This window comes from Dermacentor albipictus, chromosome 8 (genome assembly GCF_038994185.2).
Source record: "Dermacentor albipictus isolate Rhodes 1998 colony chromosome 8, USDA_Dalb.pri_finalv2, whole genome shotgun sequence".
NCBI lineage: Eukaryota > Metazoa > Arthropoda > Arachnida > Ixodida > Ixodidae > Dermacentor > Dermacentor albipictus.
Window position 1 is genome coordinate 118,992,356 of NC_091828.1, and position 12,117 is coordinate 119,004,472.

Here is a 12,117-nt window from a genome sequence, read left to right on the forward strand (position 1 = left end):
ATCAAAGGAGTGGCAAACTCGGGGGAAATTAACAGGACGTCGCAAATCAAGCCAGGAGGCAAGCATACATCAGCGCGACATTGTTATCGATGCGACGTACGGCTTGCACGACCCTGAAACATGCAAATTCAAGACAGCCGAGTGCCGTTTCTGCTCCAAGGAAGGTCATGTCGAGCATGCCTGCATCTCAAAGAAAAAGAAAAACACGGAACCACGCTCCGACAACTAGCAGCTACGGGCACACAGTGTCAAACCACCACCTGTCAGCAAATCCTGCTGCAAGCTGCACACAGATAGTACACACTGCCCCAAGTTCCTCGTGGACTTGATAGTGGAGGGAAAGCCAGTCCAGTTTGAGGTGGACACAGGTACGGCATGCTCCCTGATAAGCGAGGACACGGACTACAGAAGGTGGAAGAAAAACACTCCGTGGCTTTTATGCGAGCCGCTCGATTTGTGCTCATGGTCAGGTAAACAATTACACATCCTGGGCTCCGCACAAGTTCATGTGATGTTGAGATGAAAGGACTATCTGCTGCCATTGTTGGTTATGAAGGGCACTGGGTGCAACCTCCTAGGAAGAGATTGGTTTTTGGCACTTCAAATTCAGGTGAAGGGGATCAACCACGTTGGAGAGCCAGCACTAGAAATTACGACGAATGCATTTGACGACTGCATTTTGGAGAACAGAGCAATGATCGTGGTGGAATTGTATAGGCTCCTAGAGAAAAACACGCCCTGGAAATGGAAGAGCAAGCATCAAGTCAATTTCGAGGCACTTAAGGAGATGATTCGTGCATCTACAGTACTCACTCACTACGACGGGACGAAGCCCCTTCTTTTGTCTGTGGACACATCGCCGTACGGCTTTGATGCCGTCCTCGCTCGGGAAGATGCTATTTGCCGAGAGGCGCCCATTGCATTCAGTTCATGAACACTGGGAAGTGCCAAAAAGAGCTACTTCCAGCTCAACAAAGAAAGTGCAGCAGTAATCTACAGCATCAGTCATTTTCATAAGTACATAGCTGGCCGGCATGTGACCATAACAGATCGCCAGGCATTGATTGGAATCGTGAGTGAAACAAAGCAAGCACCCCGGGTCTTTTCACCAAGGATTACGCGATGGTGCCTTAAACTAGCAAAGTACGATTACAAGTTGCTGTACAGGCCTGGCCTACTGCACCAAAATGCGGACACTCTAAGCTGACTTCCACTACCGGCACAAGTTGAACCTTATCCCCCAAGAGACGTGCTCATGTTGGCTACCATGCTCAGCTTCGAGCTTTCACCGCATCAACAAGCACGAATGACTCGAATGAGTCCTGTCCCAAGTGCTGGAGGCTGTTTCAAACGGTGAAGTTCATAAACTGCCAAAAGAGCAGTTTTCATCGTGCCGGAAACTGGAGACTGAGCTTTCAGCGCAGGAAGGGTGCCTTGTTAGAGGCTCCTGGATGGTAACTCCAAAACAAAGGCGAGAAACTACCTTCTTCAACTCGCACCTGCAAACCGCCATATAATTGTGGTCATGAAGGCATGTGCACGAAGGTACTTTTGTTAGGCATGCATTTGACGCAGATATCGAACGGCTCACTAGAAACTGTGCAACTTGTTGTCAACACCAAAGGGCACCAGCCAGTGCACCAGTGCCCAAATAGGAACGCACCAGAACGCCTTGGGACACAGCTCATGCAGACTTCGTTGGTCCCATAGAAGGCAGAATGCTGGCTAATTGTTGTGGACACATACAGTAAATTGTTGGAAGTGTGCTCCATGCATAATTACACAGTCTGCCACATTGATTGAGGAACTCTGGAACCTTTCTGCAGCTTTTGGGCTCCCAAAAAAGCTTGTGACTGATAACGGGCCATCGTTCGTTTCAGTAGAAGTTGAGAGCTTCCTAAAGAAGAATGGGGTGACCCATGTAACAAGCACACCGTACCATCCTACAACAAATGGCCAAGCAGAAAGGATGGCTTTCGAAACAAAATGAGCATTAGCCAAAAACAAGGACGGAACATTCGTGTGTAGGCTGGCCCACTTTTTCTAGAGCAACACACCACCATCTGCACATCAAAGGGTGAAATGCCAGCTGCACTTGGGTTTGGGCAAAAGCAAAAGCAAGCAAAAGCGAACAAAATCCATACCAACTGCAACAGGGATACAAAGTCGAGAGTACTCGCTGTCGGACAAGCAGTTTTCTTTCGAAACTTTGGAGGGAATCCGATCTGGACAGAGGGAACGGTTTTGGAAAAGCTAGGCCACAGATCGTGGCTCATTAAAGGCCCCAACAGGTTAGTGCGACGACAATGCGACCACATCAAGCCCGGTGTTTTGAGATACCCAACAGAAGATTTGGTGACACAGGATAAGGGCTGTACACTAACCGCAAGCAGTGTCCCGCTCCCATTTATGCTTGGGATAAAAGCAGATAACTCCACATCATCAGAGGCCACTCTCTCAGGAATGCTGAAGCCTTCGCAATCATCGGTGACCAAACCAGAGATTGGCACTGCCCCTGAGACCGTGCCAAACACAACTGCAGAGCCATGCCTGCAGTGGGAACGACACCCTCAGGATCACCACGGCGACTCCATCTGAGAAGGGAGGAAAATGTGTACAAGCGATGCACCACCACTCCTCGGCTGGACAAGGCACCAGTGCAGACGAAACAGGAAGCGACCCCGCCCCGAGTCGAGTTCCAAGGATTCTCCATCACCCCCAGCGTCTCGGCCACTAGACAGGGACCGAGAGTTTGCCCCGTCAAACACATGCGGCTCTCATCTGCATCTCTTGTAGAAAATAAACTCGGTCTGTTTTCTGCCACCAACCAATGTGCATTCCTTTCACGGATGGGGCCAGACCCTGTACGCAACAGCTTGGAAGAACGCGCATACACGAACACACAGGTGTATCTAAGCCAATGAGCAAGGGATCTGTCACAGCAACAGCGTAGCACGCTGAAGCGCCGCAGCATTATCTATTAACATACTCCTATACAGATGGTTCTATTATCATGGAATACAGCTGTGTTGATTGACAAGCCACTTCGTCACCGAGCACACATGTGAATCATCAACAGTGGCTTGTTGATTTAGTTTCACTTTGCTGCTGAGGTCTCTTTAGTAGCTGTCAAGTTAATAGTGAGCCTACAATTGCTTACATGATGTAATATGGCATCGCACTTCTGAACAATGATGTAACACCGAATGAACGTACAGGAGCGCACGGAGCTAGCATTTGTTCATTCTATGTTACGTCATTATTTCAAATTGCACTGCCATGTTAAGTCATGACTAAACAACTAGCCATCAGTACGTCTTGAGCAATTGATTACAATTATGACATACATAAAAGTGATATGTACATATCACAGTTTGCTTCTTCAGCCAGAGATGCTTGTCAGATATGTTTTCAACAGAAGAATGCTTGCATGAAAACAAATATTAATTAATATTGCTGAAAAGACACCCCATATAGGCGTGAATTCACCTAATGTTTACATTTCTTGTTGGTGCTAAAAATGTCCCTGCCAATAGAAGTAGTGTTATGTCATTCATGCCTTAAGAGATGACAGAGGTTTACGGGGCACACAAGGCAGCAATGCCCATGCATAAAGGCCTGAGTGGCCAACCTGCTGCCCATTCACTATTTATCCATACCTCTATCAGCATTTAAACAATGTACAGCCTGTGGTCAAAGTGAATACAAGCATGCTTGCTCTCTCAGCAATGGCGACAATCAAGGATGATTGCCTTGAGACCGTTTGCTGCTGTCAACATCATTTTTGCATGCATTCTCTTTTTATTTTTTTCCCTAGATAAAAAAGAAGCTTGCACGGTCGGTGAGCTATAGCAAAGTAATGTTATTTGATAGCGTTGGGCATGGCCCTAATCTCATTCATGTAGTGACAACCTAGCTAGCTAATGCACAGCCACATTAAAAAGAAAGAGAAGTGCGTAGGCTAACAAACAGGTGCACAGTATGTGTACTTCACCTCAAAGCAAAGCAAGATTATCAAGCGAATATAGAGATCTAGATTAAGGGGACGCAAGCATTGAGGCCCCCTAGTACTTCGAGCCTCAACGATTGCATCCCCCTGATCTAAACCTCTCTAATAAGCTTTGCAATGAGTGCAGTGATCTTGCATGCGAAATGGTTGACGTAGTAAGTCATTTTATATTTGCCTTTCTGAATCAGTAACAGCTTAAACAGGTACATGACAATGAAATGAAATGCTGGCTCATATGGTGCACAAGACACAAGTAGGGGAGAACATTTGCCATGCCTGCTGTAACACCAATAATAATATGCAGTAGCTTGTAGGCAATGAATGCATGTTGATTGTGTCAGAGCAACTTGCACCTACAACTAATGAAAGAACAGAATGTCTGCATTGTAGACATTAGTTAATTAGCAGCATGTGTGCAGCAGCACAAGAAAGTAAGGGAATGTTTGTTGCCATGTTTTGCTTTCATAACCGACAGACAGTTTTTTGGGTGGAGCTTTATGATGAATTCATATTATGTTCTATGTAAATCTGTAATGTGGGCATGTTCTATTATCCAATCACTTCATAAGTAGTCAAATGAATGCAGGCAGCCCCATAAACACTGTGAAATGGAACGCAGAAATCTCCAGTTAAGAAGCCATAGTGACTCACTCTGTGCTGAACATAAAATAGAAAAAATGCGTAGTGGCAAATTGGGTGCACATTCTCATCTGCCATACAAATCTATATATTACAAGTAATCTTTCACTCATTCTCGTATTGCTTACAGTTGCATGAACCTTACTGCAGCATCCTCTGTGGAGTAAAATAATCTTGCCAGTCACAGCTACTTGTTCACTCTATTAACATATACTAGCCCCCAGGCTCTCCTGTATTCCTTCATGCATGCTACAATAGCATGGCTGTGCTCAATCACCTCTTTCCATTCCACTGAAATGAAGATGGCATATATTTGTTACCAAAATATGCTCTAAAGCATAACTGTTTATCATTCTTTAAGCCTCTGAGAAGTTAGGATGGATGTTCAGCCTTGCTGTTGTGCCATTTCATAGGTTCTAACCCACCGTCATATTTCTAAACAAGCAATGATGAAATTATATAATCAAGCCATACCATTAGTACAACTGAGGTATTGCTTTCCCAGGGAGTCTCACTGCCACCTCACCAATTTCGTAAATAATTAGACATGTTGACAACCTCGACATGTTGAAGTTACCTTCACAGCCTGTGTTTTAACCCGACAAATAAACCAGATTAACCAAACAGCCCTTACATCACTCTCTTATTCACTTGATATACTAACTAGCACATGGCATTATAGTCGTATTAATATCTGTTTCTATGTTTGGTGAATTGCACAAATCATTTTTGTCGCCCTTACAGCCTAGCTGATGCTGTCTTTCTTTATAACAATTAAGCAACAACCTTACTTGGTGCATTGCTGTGAAAACTATAACTAGCTTCACAGTAGCACTGCACATGTACCCTCAGACCACATCATAGACATGCTTCTGTACGTACTAGAGGCTGGCCACAATCGGCATAATTTGGAAATCTAGATGAACAGGGTGCAAATTCATGTGTATCAAATAAATGTCTGTTCCATTGAGAGGCTGTGTGTATGCGATATAGTTATCAGTTCACTATACTTATGGCAGAAGAACAGAAAACACAGAACAACAAAATCAAGTTCTCTCTGAAAAGCTGCTTTTTGCCACTATTATTAAAGCAAAGTAAGACTTCAGAAAGCACAAATATGGCTTAGAACGACAAAGCTGAGCTAGTCGGTAAGGATTCATTATGCAAAAAAGAAGTGAGGCGTGCAGACAGGAAACAAGAGTAGAGAAGTCCACTTCTCTACTCTTGTGTCCTGTCTGCACGCCTCACCTCCTTTTTACATCACAAATATGGCTTGGGCGCATCTTCGAGCATTGTGAGGTGGGCGAATGTTAATTTTTTTCAAACAGAAATTGAACAAAAATAGTAAATGTCTAATATTGAATAGTGACACGACGACGTGAGTACTTGTAGTAGCAATATTTATTTCCATATATTTAGTTACTACATCTTAACCAACAAGTGCGAACTAGAGCTAACTATTGGGGACAAAGGATAAGTTTTAAATGCAAGGCTACTAATGTTATATAAAAAAAATACTTGAATGGTGTATCAACAACTTTAGAGCCTCGTTGCAAAGAAGCTTTCCAAGAAATAATGGCTGCTGTATGAAGAGCTTCCAAAAATGCAAAATAAATTGTTTCCAAAAAAACATGAAAGTTGTAGAAAAAACAAACATAATGAAGGGCCAATGTTTTGCAGACACATGTAAAAGAACTTGTTGCAAGGAAAACAGCACAGACTTGTCTCATAAAAGATAAATCTGCTAGATCGAGATGGGTGGTTGGCTTTAGGCAAAAAAAAGCCTATGGGAAAGTTTTGTGCCAATACGGCTAAAAGGTACATTCGTTACCGTGCTTGTCTTTGGAAGGCTGCATACGCTTGTTCACATGCAAGTACTTGTCACATATTCGTTGTTAAAAAGCTTCCAATTTATATATTGACACAAAAGCCTCCTCTGATCAGGGAAAAAGAATAGTATTGTCATATAGCATACGTAACATTTAGAACATCAGGCTACTATTTTTCACATTACACAAATACTCATGAAAGACAAAGCTGCAAGAAACAGCATAACACTTTGGCATAATCCGTAACTGATTATATCAACGAGTTTCCTATTTCATGAGGCAAAGTTGCATAGGGCAGATGGGATGTGATATCTATGATTCAGAGATGCGTTATTGTATCTGAGAACAAGTATTATACAACTGATCATTGTGGGAACAAAGAAATAACAGGCATTGATTACCAGTATGTCATCATGTTACTTCTATCTGAAAAGTGACTATCACATCAAGTCAAACTTGCATTGAGAATCACGTTTATGTGCCCATATATGTGGGCCCCATGAACCGTTGCTTTAAGTTATGACCAGTGTCATGTCATTCCTGTATGTAAATGTGGTTTTGCACTATACACCTATAAAACTTTTGATCAGCATCCTAGTACATTTCCTTGAATTTGCACCACAGGCTTTCTGTCGCAACACCCTCTTCACACCCATGATAAATGCTGCAGTCAGTAAAATAGAGCTTTAGATTATTTCCTAAACTGCTTTCATTCCAGCAAGTAGATGCCGAGCAGATGCTGTGCCGCAAGTGAACATTTATGAGAGCGTTCATACTTGCTGTTTATTAAGGTGGCTGCGAGGTAAATGGAGGGAAAGTGTACAGGTGAAGCAAAGCTCTGCTGTCGCATGCATGTAAACAAAGCTTCTGGTTATGGCGGCCAACGATTATATACACATAGTGAGCAAGGGTGGTGTGATCGCAATATGGCCCGCATGACAGAAAGGGAAACACTATCACACATGTACACGTGTACAGATATGCAACAGTTGGGCAGTGGCAGAGAAGGTGTTTTGCTGTGTCGCCACATGTGCAAAAGATTGCATAAGGAACATTTGCGTAGCTTACATTACAGCACGACACCTAGCACAAAATGAATAATTGCAATGCGTGGAGCAATGATATAACTTATAAGCTGTTTCCTAGTATCCCCTCTTTATAAAGTGTAAAATGTGCAGAGACAGCTCTGGAAACAAACGTGTACAAAGCAAGGAATCTGCTTTGATACAATACCTATATTGAGAGGCATAAGAGCATAAGCGACCGGCGATGTTTCTGCAATGTTTATTACTGCAGAGCATACGCAATTGACAGAAAAAAATCACAGACAATTACGATACTCCCTAATACGAAATTTTAGTGCAGCTCTACATGTGTTGTCATTTCACTGGCAATGACAATCGGTCTCGTGTGGCATGTTGCAAACGGAGCGAAGTGTGGCGCCACTGCCTTGCCAATCTGGAGATCGCGTGAGCCAGCGCATGGGTGATGCGTGGGCGTGGTTCACAGAAGCCATCGCCAACAACCCTCCCAGACATTGCGTGCTACTCTGACACCATCTCGTAGCTACCGTCACTGCACTTCGCTTTTATTCGCACACTTTTGCCATACACTCCTCCTTTATCTGCCTCATGGTTATGCTGCACCTTCTTATCCACTTTCCTCCTCATGCCTCTTCTCACTTGCAGATTTTTTAATCTCCCACTGCATGCTGCCTTTGCTCTCATCTTTTGCTGAAGTCGTTCGCTCAGTTTAACCGAGCGAACGAGTGGTCCTCACAGCACGACAAAAGCTAAAGGAAATGTGCTCAAAAGTAAATGGAATGACCAGCGAAAGGAATACCCTGAATGCATGCACTATAAACCACGTTAAAGGATTGACCGAATGCACGATAGACATTGTCTACAAGATATCTTTGACAAGTGGGGCTGATTACATGCACCAAACAGGCAGGTGCGTAAATGATTGACTGCGCAACCATCTATACAACTGCAGTCTGACACAAGCACCCAGAGACCTGGCCATACATTGCGCTTCATGCCGTATCTCCCACAGGATGGGGATCTTGCTGAAATGTAGTAACCAAAGAAAAAGAAGTCATGGAAGCCTACAACATCAAGATGACCCCATGTGCCATCTATATCACTCAGCAAAGAGATTAGCTTAATGAATGATAATAGATGGCGTGGTTAGACTGGGAAGAACATCCCTGAACATGCGACTAGGCTATATGAAGGTCTCATTTTCCGAAAAATAAAACAGTTGTTAGTTTGCACTCGGGTGTCGTGCATTGTTTTTCTCTCTTAAGCCCTGTCCCTTCGTCACTTTGCGCAATAGCGTTATGTCGAACCAACTAGCCCACTGGGAAATTTTCTTTAATTATATGTAATATGCTCTGAGTGCACATCTATGAGAGTCTTGTTTGCAGTGCACATGTGAAAGACAACACAAAAATAATGCAATATTAGAGGTGAGCAAATAAGGATTTTCAGGACCGAATAGTACAGTGCAAGAAGCAAATTGGATCGAATACTTTTCTAAAAATGAATAGCCATTATCACAATTAACATAAACTGATGTTTATATCCCTGTATTTTTGAAGCTAGCAAGTTTCTGTAATAGTATAGTACCTTACTAAGTATTGTATTTGAAAAACACAAACTGAGCCTACGAGCAAACAAGTACTTTATTCGCATGCACAGGGCTCTTCAGAGGATGCAAATGATCACTGTAGAGCCTGTAAAGTGTGGCTGCCTGAGTGACCTAGCCTGCTCCTCTACGCAAGTTCTCATGTTTTATGGCTATAGCACGCCTGTCATGGTGAAAATTTACCGTACTTTTCTGCAATTTAGTGTTTATGTGGGTGCAGTTGGCATTTTGAAATGCCCGATACGTATGAAAAAAATATTCACTGTTACAAAAAGTGACCACCGAATCGAACAGGACACTATTTGATGCATAATTACAAAGTTGCAAATATTCACACATCCTTATGCAATATCAACAGCTTAAAATAATGGTTTCAACACTTACATACACACTAGATGTTCCAGCTGCCAACAGAATATCGTATATTGACAAAAGGGTGTTTAACTGGGCTACTTGGTTATTCTTCGAGGATTGTAGCAGTAGAACTTAAGGAACATGGACACAGAAGGAACGACTAGACGAGTACGCAGCTGCACTGTCAACTGATTTCTTGATTGAAATTCCCACTATTATTGATTTCATCGCCATATCTCTTCTCTTATACATCTGAGGCTGTCTCAAAAAGGTGACTTCCTTTCTTGTCAAGGCCAATGACAGTGTGCTTACACATTACGCTCCTGTTTTACTTATCTCGAATGCCTCAAGAATCTCCTGAGTTAACCTATCGTCGTTCCTTTTAAGGACTTGTACTTCATGAAATTATGAGTTACGACGAGAAAAGTTTGCCAAAGTCTGGTGCCTACTATCAGCAGCGTGCGTGTTCATGTAGTGTCTGTGTTTCTCGTCGGACGGGGTGAAGCGATGGAGCAAAACCATTCTCAGGAGAAATGAGAAAAATGTGCACGCATGAAACAAACTTACGAGCGTCTCAACAGAAAATATTTGCAAAAGAAGCCTCCAACGCAAAGATTTCTCGCCATCAACTTAGCATGAACGATCATTGTCAGCAGTGAGATAGCCGAGCGTCTAACGGTGGTGTTCGAGCATTGTGTAGCACCGTCGATTGATTGCTTTCCACCAGTGCTCACCGTGCACGCAAGCTGTAGAATGCATGCTGTGGCACAGTCACGCACAAGTTGCGTTGCCAGCGCTCGATATGGTTTCCCACAAAATAGCTTCGCGCTGCTTTTCGATTCTCGTGATATGTTGCGATTAAAAATTCCCAAGACAGTGTTAAGAGAGCGGTAAAAAAAAAGGTACGAGAAGGTAGGCACAGCAGCTTGTGAACCCACTCCTATAATACCTCTACCCGCGTCTGTTCGTAAATGTGTGCATGTTTTCTTGCGTTTGTCAATTTTTTAAAATTTCCCACATTTCTTTAAATTTGAGTTTTTCTTAGCTTTCGCGTTTGTGCGTGAATAGGTGCCTGCTACCATGCGTGTTTGCGCTTAATCTTATTTCTGTCCTTTTATTTTATATTAGCATTTGTTTTTGCTAGTTTTTTTTTCGCAAAGTCTTTACACATTTTCATTAACCAATCTCATTCAAAGCACTAACTCCTGCACACTGTAGGGCTGGCCTCTTCCATCTCATTAAAACCTGTCTCACTGGTCTACCTCGTCTTCTCAATCTGCCTACTCGCTGTGTTTTCTGTCCTTGCTTCTTGTGTTGTTGCTGCAATGTGATTAACCAACTTGCTCAAAACAAATTTTGATCGCCTATGAAAACAGAAAGGTTTAGAGATACATTTTCTTAAAAGCGTCATGTGGGTTGCACAGTAACTTTGCCTCTTACTTCTGTTCATGTTTATGCATCAGTGCATGTGGCAGCTCGCCAGAAGTGCACATGAAAGGCTGCATATTGCAAAACAACACCTTGCTATGCTGTTGCATTTTTCATGCATTCAGTCTTAGTAAACAGACGGTTTCGCTGCCCATCACATATGATGGTAAAAATATTCGACATGAATAACATTGTGCAGTGGGGTATCATTTCCTGTCTGATGCTTTCATCGTTGCAAAGACATCTTCCAGTGAATGGAGCCCGGCAAAGCAGTGCACTGAGAGCTTTTGCAACTTTCACCATTTATTACTTCATATATGTCATTGTCTGAACGTGGCTGTCCATCGCTGTGCCGATAGCTTGTGAATTAAATAATTACCTCAATAAAACACATTCAACTTCACTCAGCATTTTTTAGTACAAACAATGCTAGCAGAGGTATTTAGGGTGAATAATTGTGCTAACATTGGTGTTACATGCCCGGTCAGATAAACAAATACAACAATGGCTGCGGCATGACTGTGATTTGATGTGCAGACTGCAAATGGTGCCTTTCAAGCGTGCCCTCAACTACTGCTATTAATAGCTACACGACTGAGTATTTTGGGCCTAACTAAGCTAATGATGTTTGATAATTGTTCTCTTATTCGCATTACTTGCCTGGGCCAGATAACCAAAATAAGGAATGCCACCACATTAACGTGTGTTTGCATGCAAGCTGCCAACAGTGGCTGTCATTTTCGCGTTGATTGCTGCCGTTGCACCAACAGTGGCGACAGCTTGACTGTGCTTTGACGTGCAAACTGCTAATGGTGCCTTTCAAGCGTGCCCTCGACTACTAATATTAATAGTTACCATAATGAGTATTAGGGGCCTAACTAAGCTAATGATGTTTGATAATTGTTCTCTTGTCCACATTACTTGTCTGAGCCATATAACCAAGATAAAGAATGCGACCACATGAGTGTGCTTTTGCATGCAAACGGCTAAAAGTGGCAGACAATTTCGCGTTGATTGCTACTGTTTCACCTACAATGGCTACGACATGGCTGCGCTTTGAAGTGCAGATGCTAAAGGTGCCTTTCAAGCATGCCCTGACGACTGTTATCTCATCACAGGGCCCATAATGCTCGTAGGTGGCTGCCCAATAGAGTATTTTGGGCCTTCTGACATTGGCATTATTCATCTCAACAGGCTGGAAATAAGAGT